At 36.0% G+C, this 18,788-nt stretch overlaps 1 protein-coding gene across 2 annotated transcripts in view; it reads right to left on the bottom strand.

The window, feature by feature from the left end:
• Window positions 1-18,788, bottom strand: part of FRMD4B (FERM domain containing 4B) — a 193,957-nt gene that overhangs the window by 167,998 nt on the left and 7,171 nt on the right. The window lies entirely within an intron of this gene.

The raw sequence follows: 18,788 nt of genomic DNA, 5'->3' as shown, positions 1-18,788 counted from the left end.
CCTTCTAATCAGTAGGTCTCTGTTTTGTTGATGGTTTCCTTTACTGTACAAAACTCTTCAGTTTGATATAATCCCATTTGTTTATTTTTTTCTTTTGTTTTCCTTGTCTGAGGAGACAGCTCCAAAAATTTATTGCTAAGAGTGATGTCAAGGATTTTACTGCCAATGTTTTCTTCTAAAAGTTTTCTGGCTTCAAGTCCTATGTTTAAGTCATTAATTCATTTTGAGTTTATTCTTCTATATAAGAAAGTAGTTATTTCATTTTTTTGCATGTATCTGTCCAGTTTTCCCAAAAACATTTATTGAAAAGACTGTCTTTACTACATTGTATATTTTTGCCTCCTTTGTCATATATTAATTGACTATAAAGGTGTGGGTTTATTTCTGGGCTCTCTATTCTGTTCCATTGATCTATATGTCTCTTTTTCATGCCAGTACCATGCTTTTTTTTTTTTTTTTTTACTACTATGGACTTATAGTTTGATACCATCTAGCTCAATACCTTCAACTTTGTTCTTCTTTAACAAGATTATTTTGGCCATATGGAGTCTTTTGTGGTTCCATGTATGTTTTAGAATTATTTGTACTAGTTCTGTGAAAAATTCCATTGGTATTTTGATAGGGGTTGCATTGATTCTATAGATTGCTTTGGGTAGGATGGACATTTTAATGATGTTAATTCTTCCTATCCATGTGTACACTGTATCTTTCCATTTATTTGTCTCTTTTTTGGTTTTCTTCTTCAGTGTCTTATAATTTTCTGAAAACAGGTCTTTTACCTCCTTGGTTAAATTTATCTCTACAGATTTTACTTATTTTTATGCAGTTGTAAATGAAATTATTGTCTTACTTTCTCTTTCTGATGGTTTGTTATTGATGTATAAAAATGCAACTAATTTCTGAATATTAATTTTGTATCTTGCAAGTTTACTGAATTTATTTACTAGTTCTAATTATTTTTGGTGGAATCTTTAAGGTTCTCTCTATATAGTATCATGGAATTTGCAAATAGTGACAATTTTACTTCTTCCTCAATTTGGATGCCCTTTATTTCTTTTTCTTGCCTGATTTATGTATCTAGGACTTAAAACATACTATGTTGAATAGGAGTGGTGAAAACGGACACCTTTGTCTCATTTCTCACCTTAAGGAAAATGCTTTTAGCTTTTCTCCCTTGCCTATGATGTTAGCTATAAGTTTGTCATATATTGCCTTTATTTTGTTGAGGCATATTCATTCTACTCCCACTTTGCTCAGAGTTTTTATTGTAAATAGACGCTGGATTTTGTCAAATGTTTTTTCTTTATCTATTGGTGCAATTATATGATTTTTATTCTTTATTTTATTTATGTGGTATATTGGGTTAATTATTTTGTAGCTATCAAATCAAATTTGCAACCCAAGAATAAATCTCTCTTGATCATGTTTAATGTATTCAGTTTGCTAATATCTTGTTGAGCATTTTTGCATCTATGTTCATTAGAGATACTGGCCTACAATTTCTTTCTTTTCTTTTTTTATTGTACTGTCTCTGTCTGATATTGATATCAGGGTAATGCTAGCTTCATAAAATTAGCTTGGGAATCTTCCTTCTTCTCCCAAACTTTTGGAATAGTTTGAGAAGGATAGGTATTAATTCTTCTTTGTATGTTGAGTAAAATTCACCTATGAAGACTTCCAGTCCAGGACCTTTGCTTATTAGTAGTTATTGGCTTGTTCACATTTTCTGTTTCCTCTTGCTTCAGCCTTGGAAGATTGTACATTTCTAAGAATTTACTATATCTTCCAGGTTGTTTAATATGTTGGCATGCAGTACTTCGTAGAATTTTCTCATATAATCCTTTGTATCTCTGTGGTGTTGGTTGTCACTTCTCCTCTTTCATTTCTGATTTATCTTGGCCCTCTTTTTTTCTGGATAAATCTGCCTAAAGGTTTATCAATTTTGCTTCTCTTTATGATGAACCAGCTTTTGGTTTTATTCATCTTTTCCATTGTTTATCACTTTTTTATATCCTTAGTTATAGGAATTCTGTTCAGCTAGTCTTTAAGTGGTTCTCAAAATGGTTGTTCTACAATTTAGTTGTAATTTTTATGCAGTTACAGGAGGGGGTGAGCACAGAGTTTAACTACTCTACCACCTTGACTGGAAGTTCTAACACACCTTTATTTAGCTAGTTGTAATAAAAAATTCATTTGTAAACAAAAGGTTTTATTTAATATGTCAGTTTGTGGGAGAAAGGAGAGCTGGAGTCAGATACTCCTCCCCAGGTGACCAAAAGTGTTCAACAACTTGGGTGCTTATCGACACAAAATAGGGGAGCTTGGGAGCTCTAGTTGCAGACACTGGTAGGCCTGGGTGCCAGGGATTCAATAGTGGTGAAATGGATAGTTCCTGCAGTACTAGGGTATCAGACAGGAGTTTTATAATCAGTGAATCAGTTTGGAAGTGATCTTTGAGAACTGGCTTGCAAAGGCCCAAATAGGAATAATGATATAACTTAATCTCCATCTGGTCTGAAACAACTGCTCTCCCACAAGGCTCCTGCCAGGGAGTGAGACCCAGAGCAGGGCTTAACCTGTGACCTAGGAATGTAGACTTTGGGAACTCTGTTAAGAATTCCCATGAAAAATGAAATTATACCCTGGAATAGGTCCAAATGAAATAAATGCATGTTGGAAATTATACTTATATAATGCAAATTGTGACATAATTAGATGATCATCTAACTGGTGAGCTTGGACAAGTGTATTGGTGACTTCATGGGAGCTTTTACCAGGCCTGGAAGTGGGACAAGGGAAATATGCCCACCAATTTAGGAAAAATATGTGGAAGTGTACTACCAAATTTTACAGAAATACAGAGTCTTAGGAATCTTTATGAGAAGCTTTGCACTTATCACCAAACTATCACTTTCATTACATCACAGAACACTCATACACTGAATGAATGCCAGACACACTACAAAATCTGAACACAGGCAAAGCATGAGATTTCTAGAACTCTGACAGCTGAGTATAATTGTGAATCATTTTCATAAATTCAGAGGACAAACTTTAAGACCAGATCATCTCCCTCTAAGTTTAGTGAAGTTTACACTAAAGAAAGGAATAATTCCTCATTCTTCTCTAATTCTGCCTCTAGAACCAATTCAGTTCATTTCAAATGTTCATTGAGTGTGACATATGTGCAAGGCCCTGTAGGAGAGTCAGAGAGAAATGCTGTGGTCCTCATCCTCAGGCATTACAGGCTACACTTGGTGTTTCCCAAGAGAGCAGAATGATGATCTTATTTTTCATCTCACAGTCAACCCTGTGGTTGGAATTATGCATCCTTTTACAAACATACTGGTTTCTGTTCTTAATCTTCTATCATTCTGTATGTGAGAGCTCTTTTAGTAACTGATATTTTTTTCTTAGATTTGCATTCATTCCAATAACTGTTTTGGGGTGCTTATTAGGTGCTAGGGCTAGAATAGGTTTATGACGTATGTAGTCCCACAACACCTTATGCTCAAAAGGTTCCTAGGCTTGGATTAATGCTCTGCTTACTGTATTATAATAAAGCTTTTTGAATAAGGAGCCCCACTTTTTCATTGTACACTGGGCCCTGCAAATTACATAGCTTGTTCTGTGGGTACTGGGCTAGGTGGTAGGACATGGTGGTAAAGAGAAGAGACATCTAGAGGGTGGTGAGCAATAAAAATAAGTTAATTAATAAATAAGGTAATTTCAGATGAGGGTAATACCTATGAAGAAAATAAAACAGAAGGGCATGACAAAGAAGGACAGAGGGCACTGGGCGGTGAGAGGGAGCTTGCATGCTAGGACTATGGATGGCTGGGGGCTGATTTCACGGCCATTTCTGCCTTGTTCTGCTACAACATGTGGCCTGTGGAATTCTCTCAACTAATATTTTGAATGAATAGAACTTCTGTTTAAAAAGGAAGAGCACCAAATACCGGAAACTAATTCATAATTTATTAGGAATTGGGACAGCATCTCTGACCAATAAAGGACATTTGAAGTTTACTTAAGGTCTCCTTCAGGATCACATGTTTTAGCAGTTGTAGGGGTTACACACTATGCAGGAAAAACAACCCTGATGGAAAAGTCCATTACTCATGGTCTCCTCCAGACAGAAAAACAGGGAAGTTTCTTGCTCCAGGAAGATTCTCTTGCTTTCTTAAACATAAATGGAAAAACAGAGGTGAAAAAGAGTTAGAAAGAAAGGCAGGCATTGTGTGTGTATGTCGGGGGTGGGTGTTATTTTCTCTCTGTTTTAATAGGATGAGTTCCATGACTCTTGGTTTGGTTTTACCATGGGCACCTACAGTTTTTCAGGCATTGGATATAGCTTTGCAAAATCTAATATCTTCTATGTTTGAAAAAATGAACAGAAAAAGACCTTTGAAATTCAGAAACCATAAAAAATGTTCCAACCTTTATTAAGTAAATATATTCACTTTTATTTTATTTTCTGACTTTAAATGCTACATTCAATAAAATAATAGTCAACAGACCTCATTCATTGAGTGCTGACTAGTACCAGGTACTATGCCTCATACTTTCCACAGATCATCTTCTTTTATCCTGACAACAACTCTCTGGAGTGGGTATTAGTTCATTTCTACTTTACAAATGACAAGTTGAGGCTCAGAGGACCTGATAACAAGTCCCCCCCAATTGGGTGTAAAAGAAGAGGATCTGAACCCAGGCCCATAGTCTTAAACAGCGCCTTTCCACTTGGCTGCCACAGTCAGTGAGAAATACACCCAGGGGTTAACATTCAGGCATGCTGTTAGACTTCCTTCCTGTGCTTCTGCAAAATCTGACTTTTTGTTTGGTTTTTCCCTTTCTCTCTTTCTTTAAAAACAAAACAAAACTTTTTATGATGGAAAATTGTAGCACTTACAAAGTGTTAGGCTGGTGTAATGAACCCTCCTGTATCCATCACCAAGTTTCAACAGTTATCAATGCCTCACTAATTTGGTTTCATCAATATGTGCACCCACTTTCTGTCTTTCTGCATGTACTATTTTGACATCTATTCAAGATGTCAAATAAGTTCATTTGTAAATATATTCATATAAAATAACTCTTTAAAAGCATGATCCCTATAAACAAAAAGGTAATTTTTTAAATATTATCAGATAATCAGTGTTCAAACTTCTGTTGTCTTCTTAATGTAATATTTTTCAACTCTGAACCAATATTTTAAAAAGTCCACATTTTGCAATTTTCTGACATCTCTTTTAGCTTCCCGTTAATTTCCATCCATCTACATCTCATTTTGTCTATTCTCTCTCTTATTGCAGTTTATTTGTTGAAGAAACAGGGCTGTAAATTCTACCATCTGAGTGTTGCAGATTACATCTCTATGGTGTCATTCACCATATTCTTATGTCCATTGTGTTTTCCAAAGTTTGGTAGAGTCTGACAGCTTGATCAAATTCTGACTAGAATTTTTTTGTGGCAAGATTGTCTCAGAGGTCACCAGCCTGAGTCCTTTCATTGGGGAAAGGGCATCTCTTTTTACGATGTCAGCAGCTGTGATGCTCAATAGCTAGATCATTTAATTAGTTGTTGTAATACATGACTTTCTCATTTTATTGCCCTTTACTTATCAGCTAGGATATTTCTATACCAAGAAATCTCCCCTCACGTACTAATGGGTTAGCCTGTGATACAATTCATGCCAGAAAGATGGAGTAAGTGCTTCATTCTTTACCTTTATTTTCCAGTTTTCAAAATAATGAGTGGACACCTCTAATGCTGGGCAAAATGTTTTTAAAGAATTTATTAATATAAACACATGACTTTAAATATATATTTTAATCCATTATTTTCCTCACTGATGTTCAAATTGTCCCATATTGGTCAGCAGAAGCTTCTTCATATCATCTCTTTGACATGACCCTAAAAATGTTTGATATTTTCCTTGCTACCTGGGATGAAAAGATGCTCATCTTATATACTTACTAACCAAGACCTGTACCGCTTATTGTTGCTTTTGTTTCATTTTAAAAAATTGAGTTATGATTTAAATAGTAAAATATATTGTTTCAGGATTATAATTTGATATGTTTTGATAAATGTATACAGCGATATTACCCACACCCCTACCAAGGTAGAGAATACTTCCAGGAAGTTACCTCTCCCAGTCTTTCCTCATTCCCCATAAGCAACCACTGTTTGGATTTCTATTACCATAGATTAGTTTTTCCTCTTTTAGAACTTCTTATAAATTGAATATTGGTATATGTATTCTTTTGTGTCTGGCTTCTTTTATTGAGCAAATGTTGGGATTCATTCATGGTGTTGCATATGTTTGTAGTACATTCATTTTTTATTGCTGAGTAGTATTCTATTGCATGAATATACTATGGTTTACTTATTTAACTCTCGTTAATGGAAACCTGGGATATTTCCAGTTTCTGTATATTATAAACAGATATGCTATGAACATTCTTTGATAAGGTTTATATGTGTGTGTACATACATTTTCATTTAGCTTAAAGAAATATGTAGGAGTAGAATAATAGATCATAAGGTGGATATATATTTAATTTTTTAAGAAACTATTGACATGTTTTCTAAAAGGCTATACTGTTTCCTTTTCCCACAGGTACTGCATGAAAGGTCTTTGTCAACACTTGGTATGACAGATTTTCTATTATAAGTTAGCTACTTTTGTGTCTATGTAGTAGTAGAAGCACCTGAGTTTATATGACTTATTTTTGCATGAGTATAACTGTAAATTAATAATAGCAAACATATACCAGACCCTGTTCCCATACTTTATAAGTATATACTCAGTAATACCATTGAGATAGGAACTATTATCTTCTTTTTATAGGTGAGAAAACTGAAGCACAGAGAGGTTGAGTAACTTACATAAAGTCACACAGGGAAGAAGTAGCAGATGCAGGATCTGAGCAGGCTGTTTGCTCCAAGATTCAGGCCCCTGACTTGTATGCTTTTCTGCCTCTTGCAATTGTTAGTATCCCTTCCCATAGTCATGGGAATATAAAGTACAGCATAAGGAATATAGTTAATAATGCTGTAATAACTATGTATAGTGCCAGGTGAGTAATGTATATATTGGGGGGAATACTTTGTAAAGTATATGATTGTCTACCCTCTATGCTGTACACCTGAAACTAATACAAAATAATATTGAATGTAAACTGTAATTGAAAAATAAAATTAAAAAAAGATTCCTTTCCCTCTCTCTAATGTTTTTCTGAGATGCTGACAAATATTTCCAACCAAAACTACTATCACATTAATAAAAAAAACACTATAAGGGGGAAAATTGGGACAACTGTAATAGAATTACAATATTCAAATTTTTTTAATTAAAAAATAAATAAAATAAAAACATGTACTCTCTAATATAAAGCACAGTGTTTTTTTAAAGGATGTTTTTACTTCTAACCAGCTTATTCTGAACTTAAACATTTTGCTTTTATCAGCACATCTCCACTTCTTTTTCCATTTATCTCTCAAAAGTTTCTTATTTTGAGCATTTTTTTTGCATGCACAACTTTTCCATAAGTTCCAATCTTCAAGTACTGAGCATATATTGTATCAGAATGCATTTTTGCAAAAACAAACAAGAAGTGAAAATAATTTTAATAACATGAATTTGCTGTTTCAGTATCTAAAAATAGGATAGTTCCAGATTGATAATGTCCAGAGGTTAGCACTGCTACCAAAGCCCTAGTCCCTTCTCCTTTTCAACTCAGCATGTTCTCCTCAAGCTAACATTCCCTCGTGGTGGCACTATAGTTGCCACTGTTCCAAGAAATGGCGACCTTCTTTCTTCTATGTCTCTTTAGAGAGTGTTTACAGAAATGTACCAGCAAGTCATCCTCTCCTGGCCATAGCTGGGTTGTATTTTTACCCTAAAGCAGTCCCTGGCAAGAGGAATAAGGTCATTCTAATTATCTTTGATCACAGTTTAACAACCAATGTATGGATGGATATACTGGGCAATAATTATCCTGAGATTAGCTTCTCCGAGCCCTCAAGGCATCCTGAGACCCTCCAGTGGCCACCTCAAGCCCTGAGCAGCCATATACATTTTCTCTGGGTATTATACAGACATTATCATTTTGTATGTACTCTATGCCTTGGAAAAATGTTGAGAAGCACGGCCTTACACACCAACCAAGATAGGAGAGGTGGTGATATCAATCTCTGAACCAAATCAGGCCTTTTAGCATAGAAGAAAGAAAAAATGGGTCTTGGAAGCAGGTGTAGAAAATGGACAAGAACAAGAGAACCTGTAAAGGAGCAAACATAGCCAATATCATGTTCTACAACTATCTTATCTGTGTCCTGTCCCCAGATGCTTCCTTGATGGCACTGACCTCCAAATGTTCCCTCCTCTAGCTCAACACTCCGAGTGCAGGAATGCAGGAATGTGCAGGTATTCACTGGCCAGGCTGAGGCCCTAGGCCTTCCTCTAGTTAAACAAGGGTAGACAGGACTATCTGGACAGGACACCCTCACTGGGATGTGACTTCTGAATATTTGCCTGGTGGGCACTTTTAGAAGGGAGACAGGCAGCTAACAAGATGCTGATGGTGAGTGCTGGCCAGATAAAATGTAACAAAAGCCCTCTTTTAGGGGCTTCCTGTAGCAATTTCAATTTACCTCTGAGTTAGGCTGGCCATGGAGAAAGTATATATCCAAGCAAACTTGCAGGTCAACCCAAGTTTTAGCAAATAACCATGACATTTATGGGACCAGCAGTTTCAATCATCTCTCAACTAATCAGTTCTGGTGCCTTCCAAAATGATACAAATGACAGATGGGTAGTCCCTTGTGGCTCTGAAATCTCTTTGAGATAATTCAGCTCTGGTTAATTATGTTTAAGTTAGTAAACATGGATTGAGAGGGCCAAATAAGCTTAGAGGCCTCAGGCATCTAAGATGAAAGAGAAAATAAAGGATGTATCATTTTGTTCTTCTGCCAAGTTTAATCCCTTGTATAAGTAGACAGATAATAAATAAATGCATTGGTAATTGTTTTCCAGCTTTTTAAATGAAGTATAGAGCATTCACAGAAAAGATAAAATTGCTGAAATCCACTAAATAGTAAATGGGAAAACCATACAGTCATCCCCCCTTATCCACAAGAAATATGTTCCAAGACTCCCAGTGGATGCCTGAAACCATGGATAGAACCAAACTATATATATCCTATGTTATTTCCTATCCATGCATACCTGTGATAAAGTCTGCTTTATAAATGAGGCACCATAAGAGGTTAACAATAACTAACAATGAAATAGAATAATAATAACAATATTCTGTATTGAAAGTTATGTGACTGTTGTATAATGAAGTAAAAATGGGAGACTTGAACACAAGCATTGCAACACCTCAACAGTCAGTCTGATAAAGCTGGAGACACTGGGCAAAGGAACGATTCGTCTCCTGGGCAGGACCAAGCAGGATGCCTGAGATTTCATCACTTTCCTCAGAATGGCATACAACTTAAAACTTATGAATTATTTGGTTCTGGAAATTTCTGTTTAATAGCTTTGGACTATAGTTGACCACAGGTAACTGAAACTACAGAAGACAAGCAATGGATAAGGAGAAGTATTGTATGAAACCCACGGTATAGTGAATGTGAAAAGAAAGCACTATGTTCAGCTATTCCTTTTTTTTTTTTAATTTTTTTTTTTTTTTTTTTTTTTTTTGCTATTCCTAAATCTTAAGACTTTGGTGCATGACGGAGGGGCTATGGGAGACTGTCTTTATGACACGACAGGATTTTAACCAGCAGTGCTCTGCATAAGCTTATTTTAACTATACACAGAAAATCCATATCACTTTGAGACAACAAACATTTTCTAAGAGAATAAAAATTTTTCTCAAGTCTGGCTCTGAAAACATGCAGAGAGATTTATAGTGTGATAAAAGACAGAATGCTTCCCCTCATCTTTTCAGGAGAGAATGAGTCCTATGCTCCAAGTATTATGGCCCTTAAGAAAGTTATAAACACTGGGCAGCCCCACTAAAACATGAAATAAAATAAAAATAGATATCAAATGTAATTTTTTGGCTAGTAGAATGGTATAAATCAAAAGTTATTGGCTAGAGTATGGAAGGAGGGATTCTTTCTCATTAATAACAGCATAAATTGTACAACCTTTCTGGAAATCCAGTTCCTTCCGAGCAAGGTATTTATCTTATAGAAATTTTCCCACAAACATTTTATATGTAAAGACTTTCACTGTAGCACTGTCTTAGTAAAAATTGGAAACAACTACCCTGACCAGTGTGGTTCAGTTGGTTGGGCATCACCCTACAAAGCAAAAGATTGCCGGTTCAATCCTTGGTCGGGGCACATGCCTAGGTTTCGGATTAGGTCCCAGGTCAGGGGTGTGAGGCAACAGATTGAAGTTTTGATCTCACATCAGTGTTTCTCTCTGTGTTTTTCTCCCTCCCTTCTCTTCTCTCTTAAAAAAAAAAGATTTGGAAGCAACCTAAATTTCCATTAATAGGGGCTTAAGCTACATTCATACCATTGAATACACAAGCTATAAAAAATGAGACAGGTCATCTTAGTAAGTGAATACACTTCAAAATAAAATGTACGTGATGATTTAATCTCTGTAAAATTTATATTGATGTAATATGTATGTCACTATATATTTAGAAAATAGTCTAATGAGTGTGTATCACTGAAAAAGTACTTTCACTTTTAAGCCATGCATTTCTATAACAATTCAATGTATGAACTTATTTTAATTACAAAAAATCTATGGTTCTCCAATGAGCACAAATATCCCTTTTTATTCAACAGTGATCATGTCATAATGAGTAATGATCTTTATTCAATGGACACACTGGATAATAAACACTTGCAGAGATGCTACTATACACTGGGTGCTGTGATTCAAGGTGAAATTGGACAGATCCTTGCTTTCCAGAAACACTCAACATAAGTGCCTGGATTAAATGTTTGAATAGGAAGTTTTATTAAAATTACATATATCCTTGCTATAAGAGTTGAATTCAGAATTATGAAATCACTAGAAACCTCCCACTTTATCCACTTACAGTTCCTAGAGGTATAAATTAGTAATGATTTGGTATGTATATTTCCAACCCTATTTTCCCATGTACCAGAGCACAGAGACACATTTTTACATGTATCTTATCTATTTATTTTTATATATACATATACACATCTTGTATATGTTTCTGGTGTTTGTTTTTGATTTGGTTTGTGACAGAGTTCTGCTTCTAATTCCTGCTGACCTCAGAATTCCATGGCAGGAAGGGAAAGTTCACGCTTGAAAAACATGGGGGGCAGGGGCGGTGACCTAATCCCCTTACTCCGGCAAAGTCAAAAGTCCACATATAATTTTTTAAAAATCATCACCTGAGGATATGTTTATTGATTTTAGAGAGAGAGGAAGGTGGGTGGAGGGGTAGGGGGGTAGAGAGAGAGAAAGAGAGAGAGAGAGAGATCTATTGGTTGTCTTTCGTCTGCACCCTGACCAGGGATCGAATTTGTGACCTGGGTATGTGCCCCAACCAGGGATAGAACCTGCAATGTTTTAGTGTACAGAACAATGTTCCAGTCACATATAACTTTTGACTTCCCCAAAACTTAACTACTAATAGCTTATTATTGGCCAGTAGCCTTACCAATAGCATAAGCTGTCAATTATATATATTTTGGTATATGTATTACATACTGTATTCTTACTATACAGTAAGCTAGAGAAAATAAAATGTTAGTAAGAGAAGAGAAAACACCTTTACAGTATTTATTGAAAAAATCTGCATATAAGTGTACCTGTGCAGTTCAAACCTGTATTGTTCAAGTGTCAACTGGCACTATCATTTAATTAATCATTCCTCAATTGATGTCTCCACTGGTTTACCATTTCAAATAAGGTTGCAATAAACATTCTTACACATACACCAATATATGAGAATGTACTTTAAGATGATTTTCTGAAATGGAAATGTTTGGTCAAAGAGAACACACACGTTACATTTTGATGTAAAACATAAGAGAAATGTTTTTCTCTTTATTGAGTTCTTGTCATGTCCTAGACACTAGTTTAAGTAGTCAGATGACATCCTCCCATTTAAACTTGACAATAACATTATAAGATATTATGTTCCTATTTTATAAAGGAGAAAATTGAGGCTCAAGGGGATTAAGTACCCAGCCAGAGTGGCACAGGATTAGAACTTACATCCATCTGACTCCAACATCCTCATATAGTGACAAACATGTTACATTAATATAAATTTTACAGAGATGAAATCGTCCTATATATACATTTTGTTTTGAAATGTATTTACTTACTAACATGCCTTAGATACCAACCTATCTTGTTACTTTTTGTAATGTATATTCAAAGGATATTTGTAAATCACTCAGAGGAAATAGATAAGACTTTTCATTTCATTATAACAGCTATTAGAAGAGACCGATATCATTAAGTAGCTATAAATAATTAATGAAGCTGCTTTAGCCAAGGGAGTCACTGTTGTTTCCCAGGTGGATCCCTCTTTCTCCTCAAAGTCCCTCCCACCTGTAGCCACCCACCTGGTCCTTCTTCTGCAATGGGGTTGCTGAGGAAGGAAGGTGGGCAAGTGCTTAATACTGAGTGACTTGCTCTGCTGCTCTCTACATTCTACTCAGCAGCCCCCAGGGTGGCAGCCCAGGGCAGCAGGCCAGGGCATAGTCCCATTTCACAGATGAGTGAGCAGGCCAACCAAGAAGTAACATGGGAGCTACAGCACACAACCAGTTCTCTGGTTCACAAAAATTTCATTGACTGAACTTCATCAAAATTGATAGCAATTTCCTAAGGATACAATCTATTATGGAACTTAATCATGTTATTGGTTTGACTACTTATTTCAGGGTCATAATATAACCTTAGTTGTGATGTTGAAGATTGAGGAAAATATGCTATGTTTGGTGAATATGTTGGTTCATAGTTTTACTTTCTGGAAAAAATCAGATGCAGTAATATATACATATACATGTCCATGTATGTACACATTTTGGATAGATATGTTCACATATAAAATTTATTTATACACTTAAACATGACCTATTTAGCTCAGAGAAAATGTAAGAAAACAGGGAAAAAGAGGAAAAGATAGAAAGAACATAAGTAAATTTGATACTTAAAACATACAGCACAAAGGAGTGTTAAACTTTTTGCTGTATTTGTAAACTAATGTAGTGTATGAGCCTGAAAAAAATTAAGCTGATGCAACTCAGTAGTGAATAAAGAGCACTGTTCAAAATCTGGCACTAACATCTCACAAAATTTTTTTGAGCTCCAAGTTGAGTTAACTTCTTTAATAAACTCAAAAATTTATTAAAGGAAAAACACATTCACTAAAAAAAATCTTATTTCCAGAAAGAATCTGAGAGCAGAATCTTATGAGCTCAGCTGTAACTATATATGCTTGTCTGGAACTGTATCTGGCATCAATACCTAGAAAGATTACTGTATAAAAACCTTAAGAAGAAAGAATCCCATAAATTTAAATATGAGTTGAGAGTTAAGATTCTTTATACCTTGACCAACTTGTTTCAAACTTAAATATTAATTTTGTTAAAAAATTGGCATTAGACTACTTATTAAAAGTAAATGTATTCTGTCTTCAGGAACTATTTCAGCAATACCTAGCCCAAATTTTGGGCATTACTTTTTGTTCTAGAGATTATGATTCTGTCACTATTTGAGGTTAATAATTAGATACAATAACCAGCTTTTGTAACTCAAAGGGTCAAACTCTCTTTATAATATTGTCTGTGCTTGCAGAATTTTAAAAAGCTTGGAAGTAGCCAAAGACTTGAAGAAAGAAAGTTTTTAATTAAACATTAATGAAGACCAGAAAAAATGTTTTTTTCCTCCCAAGAATCCAGGAAAATCCAAAGGATTCTTCCATCCTTAACTCCAGTGCATGAGAAAAACCTGAGCCAGGGATCGGATGAAAAGCTATGTCCACAGAATGCCAAAAGGAAAAAAAGTCTGCAACATTGGTCAGCATTGGTCAGGCAAAACGGCATTTTCCAGAGCCTAACCACAGGGCTGGGCACAGGAAGCAGCCATCACTTGACTGTTGGAGCTAACAAGAACTGCAGAAACTGTGACTTCCCCACCCTAGCTGGGCACAGTTAGGACCTGCAGCTGGCTGGACACAAAAGCTAGAGTTCTCGGGTGAACCTGTTTTCCAGGGGCTGGAGGCAATTGCCCGTTTTGTTCTCTAAAAGTCTTCTTCCCTAATAAAATGGCCATTGGAGAACCCAAATGAATGTATTCTTAGCCAGCTTACATAGTTTTGTGCTATTTTCCATTACAATAAAGAATAAACACACATGTACAGATCCATTTCGACATGCATGGCTTCTTCCTGGATGAGGTTTTCAAAACTCCCTAGAATTCAAAAGTTCTCTTTGGACAGAGTTCCCCTAATGCTTCTTCCTCCTCCTCCAAATTCTCAGCATCTTCTATACCACATGCTGCCTGCACTATATATAGCCCAGGTCTCCATCATCTCTTAGCTGGACATGAAAAAAGGCCTCCTAACTGTTTTTTACCCCCACCAGCCCTTCCCCCAGAGTGCAAGAGAGAGCTGATTCCTTTTTCATTTAATTGACAAGTATCTCTGAAGGACATACTAGGTTCCAGGCACTGAGGATAAATGACAAACGTGAGTTCCGCCAGGCCTTCAGGTCACGTTCTGGTTGGGCAGGGAGACACAATAAATGTAAATAAATCTACCCCAACATTGGGTGGTGATAGGGTTACAGAGAAAATGAAGCAGAGAAAATAATGGTTGGGTGGCCTCTCAGTTTGGGTGGCACCTGAAGGAAGACCTACACACTATGTAAATTTCTGGGTGACAAGTTTCCAAGGCAGAGAAAGTCCAAAGGCAAAGTCTTTGAGGCTGGAGTGTGCTTGGATGGTTTGAGGGACAGCAAGGGTGCCAGTGTTTCTGGAGAAAATTAGAAGGGCAAAGATGAAAGGGGAAAGGAGTTGGGAGTTCTGTCCAGACCACCAGTGTGTTTTCTGGTGGTATGGGTGGAGGAACCCTGAGCAGGGGGTACCAATCATGCAGAAGCTCGTTGGTAGAGTAAGTCTGGCTTTTTCTAAAGTTGGGAAGTCATTGGAAGGTTTTGAATAGGAGAATTACATCATCAGAGTGTCCATCAGTGGATGAGTGGGTAAAACAACTATGGGATATCTACACAATGGAATTTTACTAGGCCATAAAAAAGAAAGTTTTACCCTTTTCAACAGTATGGATGGAACTGGAGACCATTATGCTAAGTGAGATAAGCCAGTTAGAGAAAGACAAGTACCATGTGATTTCACTCATATGTGTAATCTAATGAACAAACTGAACTAACAAGGAAAATAGGGACAAACTCATAGGTGGAAAGCAGGGTGACAGCTTGGAGTGGAAGAGGTTAGGGGGTGGAGGGATAGAGCAAAAAGGAAAAAGGACTCATGGATATGGACAACAGTGGCGATGGCTTGGGGGAGGAGGGTATAAAGGGACTAAATGGTAATGAAAAATACAATAAAGATTAAATAAAAAATAAAGAAATAAAATAGGTTCGTCTACAAAAAAATCTGGAGACTGGGTTGAAAATAAACCTTAGGAGAAAATGGCATTATCCATTTAGTCTCAATGAGTTTATTAATTCCTGCTGTGGCTCCAGGATTTGGTAGAGGGAGAGATTAGAGACTGAGAATGTCCTGGGAAGAACTCTGTGAAGGGAAGTGCAGAAAAGGAAGAGGCTGAATGGGTTGCAAACTAAGTCCATTATAACAGTGGCTGAGGGAATGGGATTTGGATTTAGACAGATCTTTGCTCTTGGATGACTTACTTAATATGTCTAAACAATGTCCACATCTGCCAAATGGGCTTAATAATACCTAATTCATGTCACTGTTTGGAGAATTAAATGAAATGGTAAATATAAAGTGCTTAGCACTATGTCTGATATATAGAAAATATGCATTAAGTAGAAATAACCATAGCTAATACTTTAAAAATATTTACCATGAGCCAGGCATCCTAGTGAGATCTTCATTTATGTGATCTAGGGTTGTCCCCTCAACAACTGTGGGAGGTAGGACAGCGGTGTCTAAGATGGAGGTCACCCCTATCTTAGACACAAAAAATGAGACACCAAGCTCCTAGGCTGTCACTGTTTGGGCTGGAATTTGGTCAGAGTTTGCACTCAGAACCACTAGCATGGTCACTTTTGGATTTGGGTTAAGTTTGTACAAGTGGTCCACATTTTTGCATTTGAAAAAATACTATGCTCAATCAAAGTCTTTATACTAAACTTAAAATGTGGAACTTATTTAATCTTTTGTAGAGATAAATAAACAGGCTCAGAGCAATCAAGTAGCTTGGCACACAGCTGGTAAATGATGAAGTTTGATTTTAACCCAAGTCTAGCTGATTATAGCCCATTCTATTCCCCTATTTTATCAAGGTCCCTTCCTTCATAGATAATAAATATCTAATCACATTTTAATGAGACAAACTAACTCCTGGGAAAATATTTTCTGGCTATATTACCCAAGCATAGCATGATGCTTGTAATAGCTGGGTCTCCTTAGCAGTTGCAAATCTTAGGGACATACAAGAGGCGAGCTTACACAGATGAGAAAGCAGTCAGTGGAGCCCCATAGCCTCCATGCATGGATGTCTGGGGCTCTTAGACCTATGGAAAAGGGTTCAGAATTGAGAGAAAGAAATTTTAACAACTTTCTGTGGGAGAGAGAAAATTACACAACTAAACAAAACAAGGAGACAGCAGCACTGAGTTGTTAGAGTCTCCTGATAAAAAGCTATATCATGAAAACAGGTGGGCACAGTGTCTCTACACAGTGGTCAGTGGGCCCTTTTCCTGGCCTATAATTATTAACCTGAGGTGAGGGGAAAAAAAGGAGCCAAGGCTTCTGCAGATTTTAGAAGTTCTAAAGGTTATTTATGTGTGTAAGAAATTAACACAGAACATATGAAGATTTTCATGTATACATTCACCCAACCATCATCCTGTTGATCCATATGTATATCTATCCACCTATAAATCTAATATGCTTTCAGTGCTTTTTAATGTATTTAATTTTTATAACAATCCTAGGAGAATAAGTCTTTGAGGTAGACACTCTAATTAAATTGAGTTTCAGAGAACTGACATGGCAATGGATGTTGACTTAGGATTTGAACTCAGGCAGTCTGATTTGGACTAAATTTTCAAGCTCTAGGTTACGTTTATACCTAATATCTGTTGAGTGAATGAATTAGTGAATGAATTATGTAATTTTACTGTTGTGTTACTTACCTTTTAATAAAAAAAGCAGCAAGTCAGTGACAAGAATCCAAGCACTTGAGTCAGCTAAAGACTCAAGAATTGAGTGCTCTGTTAAATCTCAGCACCATGACTCATTAGCTAATAATATATGCAACCACTAAAGTGGGACTCATAGAATCACCTTGAAAAGTTTTTGTAGGGACAAAGATAAGGCACAATATCTAATGGTGCTGAAAAATGTAGCAACTGTTCTTCTGAGTATATATCCCAGAGAAGCTCTTGGTGATATGCACAAGGAGACAAATACAAACATGTTCATTGTAGGATTTTGGGACACTGAATACATCAACAAGAGATTGATATATTCATTGAACACAGGGGTTAAAATGAATTGTGAATTCCAAAACTTGTTGAGAGGAAAATAAGATAGCAAAATGACATATTCATATATCAATTTTATAAACATAAAAATATATATTGTTTATACAAAACAGAAGACAGATATAGAACAAGCTGATGGTTGTCAAAAGGTAGGGGCTGGGGGGTGAAAAAATATATGTATATATTATTTATCGATATGAACATATGTGGCAACATTATAAAAACACCCAGGAATGAAAAACACCAGCTTCACAGAAGATTATTTATAGGGAGAAAGGGGGCTTCAACTTATTCTGCAAAACTTTATTATATTATGAAAAAGTATCTGAAGCAAACATAGCACAATTAAGATGTCTTAAAACTGAGTGGTTGATGCTTGAGTTTTACCTATATTATCTTTTATATTTTTGCATATTCAAATAATCCCCAAATTAAAAAAAAAATAAAAGATGTACCAAGCATGAGGCCTAGCACACAGCGGCTGTTTAGTAATTAGCAGCTATTAGTGGAATCAAGACAGTGAGATGATGAAAACACTAGTTAAGGAGAAAATAATAATTTCATCAACAAGCTTTACTAAAACACAAAATTCAAGAAACTTAAAAATGATTAGGACTTTGGGGAAGATGGTACTGTTCAATTTCCATATTTTTCAACTTCTTTCATGGTAAAGCCTACTTCCATGGTAAAGATGCAGAATGTATATGTTATATCTGTATATACAATATAATTACATATGGAGGCTAATTTCTGCCTCTTTTTCATGCTGTGAGTCATATGCTTTTGTTTATAAAATTCAGAACTATGTATCTACTCCCCATTTGAATTACTGAGACTTCTCCACAGCTGAACTGGACGTCACAAATAGAATGTTCAGAATATACATATGTAGGGAATGAACAGAAAGTTGTTTTCTGCTTTTTGCACAAAAACATGGAATGAGAAAAACAGACACCAACTTGAAAAGGCAGGAGAGTCTATTCTTAACTTGGTGTTCTTCAAGCTGTGCAACAAAAGTTCAAAAACACTTTTTAAAGATACCGACACTAATCTTGTTGCTC

This window comes from Artibeus jamaicensis, unplaced genomic scaffold (genome assembly GCF_021234435.1).
Source record: "Artibeus jamaicensis isolate MK-2021 breed Jamaican fruit bat unplaced genomic scaffold, CSHL_Jam_final contig_1157, whole genome shotgun sequence".
Taxonomy (NCBI): domain Eukaryota; kingdom Metazoa; phylum Chordata; class Mammalia; order Chiroptera; family Phyllostomidae; genus Artibeus; species Artibeus jamaicensis.
Note: the sequence above shows the minus strand (reverse complement) of the source record. Positions and strands in the feature narration are given on the sequence as shown.